The sequence below is a fragment of the Hippopotamus amphibius genome, chromosome 11, assembly GCF_030028045.1.
Source record: "Hippopotamus amphibius kiboko isolate mHipAmp2 chromosome 11, mHipAmp2.hap2, whole genome shotgun sequence".
NCBI lineage: Eukaryota > Metazoa > Chordata > Mammalia > Artiodactyla > Hippopotamidae > Hippopotamus > Hippopotamus amphibius.
This window is the reverse complement of record NC_080196.1, coordinates 75,303,373-75,309,372: the sequence shown is the minus strand read 5'-3', so window position 1 is coordinate 75,309,372 and position 6,000 is coordinate 75,303,373.

The window sequence follows — 6,000 nt, the reverse complement described above, 5'->3', positions numbered from 1 at the left end:
TGGACCGAACAGCAGCTTCCTGAGGGGCTCATTGCTGGGCTCCTGCATTGTGCTTTACGGAGAGGAGGCCTGAATGGGAGCCAGCGGGGAAGGTCAAATGTGAAAGGTTTAGAGAAGAAAGTCAGAGCAGTTTAGTGAAATGCTGACTCAGCTCAAGACTCAGAGCCAGGCCCCCTGAGTTTGCTCGACAGGCAATACCATTCTCTTGAGATGAAGTTCTGCTCGAAGCCTGTATTTTTTCAAATTGAGATACAATTGACATATAACATTGTATTCGCTTTGGGTGCACAACAGAATGATTTGATATATGTATACACCATATGGTCACCACAATAAGCCCAGTTAACATCTATCACCACAGTTACAATTTTTTCCCCTTGTGTTGAGAACTTTTAAGATCCACTCTCTTAGCATCTTTCAAGTACACAGTACTGTATGGTTAACTACAGTCACTGTTCTGCACATTACATCCCCGGGACTTACTCATCTTATAATTGAAAGTCCAAGCCCCTATTTTACAACTGAGACCTCTTTCCATTCTAGCCTCATATCCTTTCTTAGAGCAACTAATGACTGTCGTTGTTGCCTCTGTATGTGTGTGTGTGTGTGTGTGTGTGTGTGTGTGTGTGTTGGAATGTGAATGGGTGCTGGCCATCAGTGGTGGAAGGTGGATGCCTTCACTTTCAGGCTTGAGTCATTCTTGGCTCAGGGGTCTTCAGGTAATGAGGGGACCATCACTCTGCTTTCTCAGCTGCTCACACAAGCTGGGGAGGCTTCAAAGGAAAGAATTCCTTTCTAAGCAAAGTCTGAGAGCTTTGGTAGGCATGCACCTCTGCAACCTTTCTTTGACCCACAAGAGTTTTGAAAAAGTCCCTTTAGACAAAAACACCCATCTCACAGTGGGCAGATACACAGCTAGAGGCCACTGAGTTTATATTGGGCAACTTATGATGTAATCTTCTGTTCCAGAATTAAATTTTAATAATGAAGCTTCATCATATTCTTCATCACTTTCTTTTTTGGTCTGGAAGTCTGAAGTGTCTTGTGTGATGAAAGATGTTCTTAATTTAAAAAGTGGAAGATAGGGCTTCCTAGGTGGCGCAGTGGTTGAGAATCCGCCTGCCAATGCAGGGGACATGGGTTCAATCCCTGCTCCAGGAAGATCCCACACGCCACGGAGCAACTAAGCCCGTGTGTCACAACTATTGAGTCCATGTGCTGCAACTACTGAAGCCCACGCGCCTAGAGCCCGTGCTCTGCAACAAGAGAAGCCACGGCAATGAGGAGCCCGCACACCACAATGAAGAGTAGCCCCCACTCACTGCAACTAAAAAGGAGGCCTGCGCACAGTAAAAAAGACCCAACACAGCCAATAAAATAAGTAAATAAATAAATAAATTTATTAAAAAAAAAAGTGGAAGATAATGTTAGAAATCCCCCTGCTTCACCTAAGTCTTTCTGAGCTTTCCTGGCTTCCCAAAAAATCAAACACCACAAGAAGAAAACACCTACAAACCCTTGTTTCTTGGCATTTAAATCTGCTGTCTCTCTGGGGTAATTCATGTCAGGTTTAACAGGCTGATTCAGAGACCAGGTCTTCCTGGAGATTTCACAACTCACCAGAAACAGGGTTCTTGAAATACTCTCGCTAAAGCACATCAGGACAAGTTGGGTTAGAGACAAGTTATCTTGAGCAGAAAGTCCTGTTAAAAAATCCTAGAGATTTCAATCCTCTTTAGTTTGCAGAACAGGGTGGGTGGGAAAGAGGTAAAATGAACAGCAATCTCATGAGTAAGCTTAATTTAAGCTTTAAGAATTTATTAACCTACTGTTGGGTTGAAGTTCTAACCTGAGATCTGCCTCTTTCTCAGTCACATGCATGATGTGGGGGCGGGTGGGGTGGGAGGTCCATTAGTCATGGATTCGGTTATCAAGGGGGCTCAGCACTGGGACAGTGGGGGCTCTGTATGCAAGCATCTCCTGCTATCTGTCTGCTTGATATTCAGACTTTGCATTGTTCTCCTTGGAGATTACACCATCCGACCCACCACCTGATCCCCTTTCGAGTCTCTGTTCTCAAATTCCTCCAGAGGTGACAGGCAGGCAGCTGCCGTGTCTGGACAGCGCGCTTCCACCTTCTCTTAGCCAGAAAGCGGTGGGGACGAGAGCGGTGGCAGCCCAGCCCAGCCCTGCCCTCGTGGGGCCCACCTGGCTTTGTCGGCTGAGGTGTCCAGCCAGAGCAATAGGACAGAGGGGCCACAGAGGTGAATCGGTTGGGTCAGGTAAGCTCTGGCCAGCAGGACGCTTTGCTGATGACTCGACATTTCTGTTTCTCTCACTCCAAGGGGCAAAAAGTTCAGATCGTCACGAGAGAGTTCTCTGGGAGTCCCCACCCCTAGACTCTCCACACGGCAGCTGCAAACTCTCAGTAAAGGATCCAGAAAGGACTTTAGGAATTCAATGACTTTTGTGGGGACTGTCAAGCGGCTCCCTTGGTGGCAAGTTTAACGTCCGTGCTGTGTGGGGGTGAGGGGTGAAGTTAACGGGGGTGTTCCGGACCCACGCGCCCAGCGCCTGCCAGCTCAGCCAAGGAGGCCGTCACTGGGCGAAGGCAAAGTGAGCGCTCTGGGCAGGATGAAAGGTGGCAGGTTGAAAGGGATTTCATCTTCAAGCAGCAAACACTTAGCAGCCGTCTGAACCATCATCGGGAGGAGGGGGAGAGATTATGCCAATTAAATCGAGACAATAGCATCTTGTTTCCCCTGCAGTGAACCTTGATAAAATTGCCTGTCCAGGGGAAGGAAAGTATTTCATTATTGTACCTTTGAAAAAGGATAATCCCCTCTGTATTTCCTCTCTGGGGGAGGGTGTCCTTTGTTCTTATGCCTCTGACCCACAGCTCCTCCCCACCTTTAGTTTCGGGGGAAAGAGCTTGATAGTTTAAAAAAAAAAACCGAGTGTGATTAAATGACCAAGCTGTTTGATGAGACAGGACCCATCTCAGGGACTCTGATTCATAAGCCAGGGCTGACACCATGGTGACCTCGGCCCAGGAGCAGTCTCCTTTCAGTGGGGGTTGCTCCATCCTCCCAGGGGATTCCTGGTGGATCCTGCAGAGCTGACTCCCGCAGGGCAAGCATTCTAAGTGTGGTGGACACTCGATCTGGAGGAGACCTTTTAGATTCAGGGGCCACTGGTTACCACTCTGATGACCTCATTCCAGGACTGAAAGCATCACAGAGGAAGTCAATGCTTGCACAGAATCCCAGAACTTTGAAGGGGGAAGGGATTGCAGAGCTCACGAACCCAACATCTCTGTTTTATAGTGGAGGACACTGAGGCCAAGGCTGAGCGGCTTTCCCAAGCTGGAACTACACGTGCACTGAGTCCAGAGTACTTTGCAGCCCATGGAGCTGTGGCCAGAGTCTGCAGGCTCCAGGAGCGTTAGAGAGCAACAGGGAAGATTAGAGACCGCGCCTAACACAGTTCCCAAGTCCCTGCATCTTCAGCACTGTCAAGAAGTTTCAAGCATCCTTTCAGCAGCCTTGAAAGTTGTTTTATCATAAAGTGTCTCTCACTCAGGACAAGAGCCTTTCCAGGCACGAGTGAGGAATGTCAATTTTTCAGTGTCCTCTGTCTCCAGGGTGACCTTTCTTTCAGGTGAAATGCAAAGACCTTACCTCTTCTTAGACTTAGGGTAAATGGCTAAGACCATCTTTTCTAGCCTCTGGTCATCACCTTAGTATGGTTCTAACTCCAAAGGAGTGGTGACAATCAGGTTTCAGACCAGAAAGCTGGCCCTCATCCCACTGCAGGGGGCACCCTTTCTGGGAACAGACTGCATATCCTTTGGGAGACTTACTCATTGTTACTGTATTGGGGGTGGTGGCTTTCCTGGGGGACATGATCACAGGCGTCTGTGCCACTGTTCACTGTGGGGCGAATATCCGGAAAGGTTGATTTTGGGATGAGCCGTAGGCTGGGCAGGTTTGAGTGAGGCGGGGGAGTGGGTAGGGAAGGGGGCTGCTGGCCTGGTCCTGGACGAAATCTTTTGGGAAGAGAATTTACTGGAAATGGTAGTGGCATGGGGGTGGGGCTTGCAGAGTTAGCATCTAACAGCAGATATTCTTGGAGCAACAAGACACAGAAATCTCCAAGTACCAGGGCTACCCCACTCAGCCCTCAGTACTTTAGTCGTGCCCTGCCTGTTGTTGGGATTTGGAGAATATTTTGAACCCTCATAGGGCATTTATCCTCAAGCCTCTCTCATCAAAAATCCTACCAAATGGTCTTCCTTTAAAAAAAAAAAGTTAAAGAAAGAAAAAAGGAGGTAAAACTGAGAGTAAAGGAGTAAAACTGATTTGGAGTTAAGAGTAATTTTGAGACTTTTGATATTAAGAAGATAGTAAAGGATAAAAGATGGAGAAATCACTGCCTAACAACTCCTTGACCCCCTTTTTAGCTCAGAAGTAGAGCAGAGGGACCCCAAGAAGAGGGAAGCATGAGAGCCTAGTAACACTGCCGGACAGAATCACGGGGCGGGGCAGGACATGCGTGTGATCATGCTTCCACGGTCCTGGCCATGACCTCTGCATCACTGGACGTCTCCAGGAGGGAAGACAGCAGTGCTGAAAGGGAAGGGGAGAGGGTGGGGGGAGGGGGGAGGGGCTGGGGGAGGGTTACATGAGCCACTTCTCGACTGCACAGACAGTGGCGTAGCGCCAAACTGCTCTGAATCACGAACAGTGTGGTCACCACTCATGAGATGCCCACCTAAGCCTCCAACAGCCTTGCCAGCCTTGATGGCTTCTCCCAGCAGATAGAATCATTCCCGTTTTTTGAATCTGGAACAGAATTCCAGGTTGCCTTAAATCACAAATAAAACAAAAAAGGCTGTTTTAAACCCCCAACAGGGGACTTCCTTGGAGGTCTAGTGGTTAGGACTCAGCGCTCACTGCTGAAGGCTGGGGTTTCATCCTTGGTCTGGAAGCTAAGATTCTGCATGCCTTGCGGCCAAGAAACCAAAACATAAAACAGAAGCAATATTGTAATAAATTCAATAAAGACTTTAAAAATGGTCCACATCAAAAAAAAAATCTTAAAAAAAAATCTGTTTTAAAAAATAAATAAATAAAATAAACCCCAACAGGGAATTCCCTGGAGGTCCAGTGGTTAGGACTCCGTGCTCTCACTGCTGAGGGCTCCGGTTCCATCCCCAGTCAGGGAGCTAAAATCCCACAAGCTGCGAGGCATGGCCAAAAAAAATAATTAATTAAAAAATAAAACCCCAACATATCATTGCAATGCATCACTCCCAGAACCGTCTTCAGCCCTCGTGCTCGGGCACGTGACTTGCCTGCACGAGGTGAAAGATCAGCCTTCTATTATTTGTTAAAGCACTCAGCAACCCAGAAATAAACATGGAGGCTGATGTTGATCTGAGAACTAAAGGATATCTTTCAAGTCTAATAAATGTGATAAAAATAAACAACATCCTTTCATAAATTTAATGGAGCATGGCTCTGTGTTTATCTTGTGTCATGTACTTGAGATTACCCCATTGGAAGAAGAAAACACTTGATTAATGCAGGGAGTCTGCAGCGGCTGGAAAATATTTTTCTACTTCCTGCCATGCCCTTTTTTGCTTCTCTAAGGAAGTTATTAGTTGTATGCTTTACAATAATGAAAATGCAGCAATTTCTAGTGAGAAACCCAACACATTTCTGAGTCACAGCTGCTCCCATTTAGTTAGTTAAAAACGGATTCCATGTTCTTTTTCTTCCATCTTGTGGCTGAAGAGTTTTACTTTGGGTGTTTATGACACCTGAGAATAATTATAGCAACAATAATAAATATATTTATCACTTATTTAAGTTCTGGACAAAGCACTTTCTAGAAATTATTTAGCCACACAATCCTATGAGATGGGTACTGTTATTATTTCCACTTTACTGATGAGAACCTAAGGTTTTGAAGTTAGGTGTCTTGCTCAAGATCATT